Source organism: Schistocerca piceifrons, chromosome 1 (assembly GCF_021461385.2).
Source record: "Schistocerca piceifrons isolate TAMUIC-IGC-003096 chromosome 1, iqSchPice1.1, whole genome shotgun sequence".
Lineage (NCBI taxonomy): Eukaryota > Metazoa > Arthropoda > Insecta > Orthoptera > Acrididae > Schistocerca > Schistocerca piceifrons.
Window position 1 is genome coordinate 491,370,535 of NC_060138.1, and position 5,490 is coordinate 491,376,024.

At 45.9% G+C, this 5,490-nt stretch overlaps 1 pseudogene; it reads right to left on the reverse strand.

Moving 5' to 3' along the window:
- Positions 1–264: 264 nt before the first annotated feature.
- On the reverse strand, positions 265–434 carry LOC124721567 (annotated as a pseudogene).
- Between the last annotated feature and the right edge of the window lie 5,056 nt (positions 435–5,490).

Here is a 5,490-nt window from a genome sequence, read left to right on the forward strand (position 1 = left end):
ATTAATTAGCCTATCAATTTGAAGTCAGTGACGTGCCGCTGGCAAGTGGAAGTGAGAACATGATTGCCACGGGTATAATTCAAGAGCTGGAGTGATGATCAAGCGGTTTTTCGTTGTGGCGAGATCTTTTAACGAAATTTTAATCTCGTACCTACAGAGGGAGGGTTATTATTGGATTTATTAAGTGATACATAATACAGATCTGATACTAACAATGTCTCTGTGCTCTTAGCTTGAGAGCCTTTGTTTACTTTAAGAGAGTTTGAAAGTTAGGAGGCATCGTGTGACAGAGGTAGAGCATGCTATTAGCTCTTTGTCATAAACCAAAAATGAGTTTAATATTCTAGTCCTGTGATGCAGGACGTAGCAGATATTAAGCTGTTTAGAAAAAGATATTATTTTTTACCTGATGAGAATATACTTAGAGGAAATATACTCTATGCCATAGTGTTGTAGAGGATTTCCACAATAAGTAACGATACTTTAGCGATGTGAGAAAGTGTGTATGATTAGATTTATTCTTTCTTCGGAAGTAACTCATTTAAACGGGAGTAATCTTCATTCTATATGAGAAATTCGAGGTGTGCTCACAAAACAACATCCTTGTTTCAGGTTTTTAAATTGAGTACTCTATGTCAGTGGAGGAATTGCAGTTAGTCCAAGTCGCGCTGCATTGTGCCAAAGTCAGCTGCAGGAGTTGTGACGAGGGGGTCAGTCACACCTTAAGCCTGCCATTACTGGTAGCTTCCCAGCTGCACAATACGCTTGGTAGATGTCGCTGGACTAGATGGAGGTGACTAGTCAGTTTTTGTTTTCGTTTTGATATGTCATGTTCGAGTAAGATATTGAGTGATACATTTGTAAAAATATTTGTGTGATATAATTCCCATGTTTCTATTGGATAGAATGCAACTTGCAACTCGTACATACATATAAGCGTGTTTCATTCCCAAATGATATTGCTACACGAGTCCTGTAAATAGAGGCAGAGATTAAAGCCACGAGCCCAATCTAACCTCTCCATACCTCCTTTCTCCCCCCCCCCCCCCACGAGTCCTTTTGTATTCCCTTCCTCTGCCTTCCCCACTCCCTGTCGTGTATGCCTAGCGCCCCCGACCCCCCTTATGGGTCCTCATCCTCCATCGGCTGCATTCCCCCCTCCCCACCTTCTGTTTTCCTCTCCTTCCCCCCTTTTTATTTTCCCTTCATCTGTCCCATTTCCCCCTATCTGCTCTCGGCTGTGGTCTGTCATATTTGCGAACTTTTTAGTGCAGTGTTTCAAGTGAATGTTGCATGTTGTTCGTCTTTCCAAAGTGTTGCGAACAGAATCCGTGCTGTCGCTGGGTGTGAATTTTATGTCTTTTTGCGAACAGAAACCAGACTGACGCCGTGTTTTTTAATTGTCTGTCTATTATTTTACCTGTCTGCTTCATATGTATTTTATTAGCATCATCATTCCTTTGTTCTATGTTTTAAGTTCCACTGTTTTTTTTCGCCACGTTACCATTTAAGTCTCCGATTTTATCGCCTGATTCTTTATTATCTTCATCTTTTTAAAACAAAGTCTGTAGGCTGAAGAGCGACATACTAAGCTGCTGCCAGCCCGCCCCCTTCAGGGGGAATCGAAAATCAATATAGAAAAAAAAAAAAAGCCATGAGAACCCTCTTACCTATCTCCATCCTGATGACATCATCCACGCCTCGTGTTTCCTTCAGAAGGCCATTACTGACGCTGTGGAGGCCCATGTTCCTACTAAAACCATCCACCCCCACTGTCCCACTCTCCCTCTGCGGGCTGTCCTCCTCCTCCTCCTCCTCAGCGAATCCCACAGCCTCTCTCCCTCCTTCCTGCACACTCGTGACAGGGATACACTCCAACGCCACTGGCAAATACAGCAACACATTTGGAACCTTATTACAGCAAAGAAACGCCTGCACTGGCGCCAGACCTGCACACGACTCAACGCCACCCTCCCTATAAACTCCTCCGAGTACTGGTCAGCCTTCCATCACCTTACTGGTTCCTATTCTGCACCCCATTACCCCCTTCTCCATAACGACCGCCCACTTCCCGACAACCTCGGTAAGGCCACCCACTTCGCTTCCCACCTTTCTGAGGTCTTCTCCATCCCTGATGATTCCCACTTTGATTATTCCCTTTTCCCCACCATCATGGAGAATGCATGGTTGCTCGACTTGCTCCCAGTCTCCAGTACTTAGGGCAGTTGCCAACCTCCGACATAAACACTCCAATCACAGCACACATCATTAAACTTATCCTCCGCTCAAAATGCAGCACGGCCCCTGGTTACGACTGTGTCACCTCAGAGAATTCCCCTTCTCTTTCCTGACTGTCCTTGCCAATTTCTACAATGTCATACTCTCTACTGTCTTCTACTCTGACCTGTGGAGAACTTCCCATGTCCTCTTATTCCTCTAACCCAACAAACCCCTTTCCGTCACCTCTTCCTATCGCCCCATCTGCCTCACCTCCATCTTCAGTAAGGTCTTCAAATCCATCCTCTCCCATTGTATCCATCACCACCTTACTCAACACCACCTCCTCCCTCTTACCCAGTGTGGCTTCTGACCCTCCTTCTCCACCAAAGACCAATTCCTTAACGTTGTCCACCTTCTCTCCCTCCAACTTCACTCTCATTGCTCCACAATTTTTGTTTCCCTCGTCCTCCAAAATGCCTATGACCGCATATGGCATCCCAGTCTCCTCTTCAAGCCTATCAATTTTGTCCATCTGGTCACTCCCTTCTTCTCATGCTGTCCGTTCCTATGTCACCCTCCACAATACCAACACCTGTATCTTTTATCCCACTGCTGATGTCCCCTAGGGTTCTGTCCTCTCCTCTATCTCCTGTACACTGAAGATATGCCCAAGCCACCCCTCACCTGTTCACTTCCTCCAATATGCTGATGACACCGCCTTCCTGGCTCTCTATCCTGTCCTTCAGCGGTCCCAACACACCCTCCAAATCCACACTAACCAGTTCACCACTTGGTGCAACCAGTGGTTCCATCGTACCAACCCCTCCATAACCCAGGAAATCATTATAGGTCACACCACCCACTTCTTCTATCTCCTTGACTTCTACATCACCATTTATGGTCATCCCATCCAGCTCACCCACACCCTGAGATACCTTGGCCTCACCCTCAACCATCACCCCACTTGGACCACTCATCTCCTGACCATCCAGCAGAAAGCCCATTCCCACCTCCACCTCCTGAAACTCCTGTCTGGCCAGACATGGGGATTGCATCCTTCTTGCCCATTCCTGCCTCTGCCTCCTGTCTGACCAGACATGGAGATTGCATCCTTCCGCCGTCCACAAATCCCTGATCCATCCTATCCTTTGTTATGCCAGCATTGCCAGGAACTTTGCCCCTCTCCACTTTTATAAGGCCTTCCAAATCCTAGAACGCCATGCACTTTGCCTTGCATTCTGTGTCCGTCTTCTGTCCCCACATGACTCCTGTATGACCTCATCCCCTTCCCGCACTGCCTTCTTTTCCTCCAACATATCTGCAACCTTTACACTGTCTGCAGGCTTGATCCCCCCACCCCACCCCCTCCTTCCTCTACCCCCTACCAATGCTGTGCCTCTATCACTGTATCCCTCCCTCCTCTCCATCTCCACACCCTCCCTCTATTCATCAGGGCAATTTACAGCACCTCCTCGTCCTGAATCATGAACTTCAACATAACATCTACCATTCCTACAAACTGTAGCCTGGTCTTGTTCCCCCACCCTCCCCAGGCCCCCCCTGTTTCCTCTCCATCCCCCAGAGCAGTTTTTCCTCCTTCCCCTCTGAGTCTCTGCACCTGCTCCTCAGCTGTTTCCCTGCCCCATCCTCCCCCCCCCCCAACCCCCTTCGGCGAGCCCCCTGCCTGTCTCCCCCTCTCCCCCCTCTATTTCCACCTATCCCTCCTTTCTGCCCTCCTAGCTCGTCTCCCTACCCCTGGCACATCCTCTCAGTTTGTTTGTTGCCTTCAGTGTGCTATGTCAGTGTTGTGTTTGGTGCTGTTCTCCAGTGGCATCAAGAGCTGTGATTTTAATCATGTACTGGACCTGCACATAGTGTTGCTGTCCATGATTGTTCTGTGATATGCCACCCATTGCAACTTTTATACTCCAGCTGCACGTCGCCTTGTGTTCTTTTAATTGTCACACTGTGCGGTTTTCTGTGTAAACTACTTTTTTAAGGTTTTTATCTCCATTTTACAGTGGCCCCCTTTTTGTCTGCTCTCTTCCATAATGTACCCCCTTTCTATATCTATGTACTGCTACATTTTCTCCTTTGTGTTCTTTTAAATGTCTTCTGTTGTATAATGAACGTGTTTCAGTTGAAGAGCAGTGCCCATGCTGCTGCCAGCCATCCCCAGATGGGGAACTGAAGTACAATAAAGAAAAAAATTGGGGGAGAGGCAATAGCATCCTCGGGTTGTGTTGTGAACTGGGTCAATTTGTCTCTGATCATCAGTGTACATAAAATTTGATATACCTGCTAATAAATTCGAATTTCCCACTATTTCCAGGGCGGTCCTCTGCTGGTGGCATTTCTAATTGTTTAAGTAAATAAATAAACAGCGTGAAATTGTTTATATACATACTACACTGATCCTCACCGTCTGCCAGCTCAATGCACACTGAACGAGTTTCCTGCCATTTATGAGGCTCGGTGGCAGTGGGGGGATCGGACAGAGAGAAGGGTCTCACATGCTGGTTAGAGAAATTTCAGAGTTTATAGCGGTAATTAAATAATCAATTAGTTGATTTGCATAATTAATTTGATATCAAAATTGTGCCAGAACATTATTTGCCCTACTACTCACAGGTCTGCAAAATGAAGGGCGAGCAGGTAATTCTCCATGCTCTCTGTCACACTATATCACAATATGCAAATGCAGGATCCGTCACAAGTATTATGTATCACTGGCGACATAATATACTGACACCCCCTGGGTGGGGATTATTTTACACAAAGTGTGTTAAAACTACGTTGAATATATATATGAGTTGCTAATAAACGCAAAAAAACATTAGTCAGATTCTACGTAAATCTCTCTGCACTCTCCCAAGCTGCTACAGGTGAAATTGATTTTTAGCCATCCTATATGGCAGTTGTACCATCTTACAGGTGCTGATAGCTTTTCCGTTTACAGACAGACTACACCTCCCCAGCATTTCTTGTCCAGTTCTCCTATGTAAGTAGACAAAATAAGTTCATGGAGTTCGTGTTCGTATAGTGGAGATGTTTTCAGTTTATGAAGTGAGTACTTTTTTGCAGTTGTCAAGTGAGCTTTTACGTAAAATGCGTTCCTATAAAAATGCCCGAGAAGTGCTTAATTTATAAGTCGTCAGTAACCTGCATTTGCTTGTGGGAAAGGGATTGATGGGTATATGTATCATCTTGTTGCTGTCTGTCGTTGGCAGCATGTGTAAGGCCTTGTAACTGTGTTGTAGCCATTTGTTG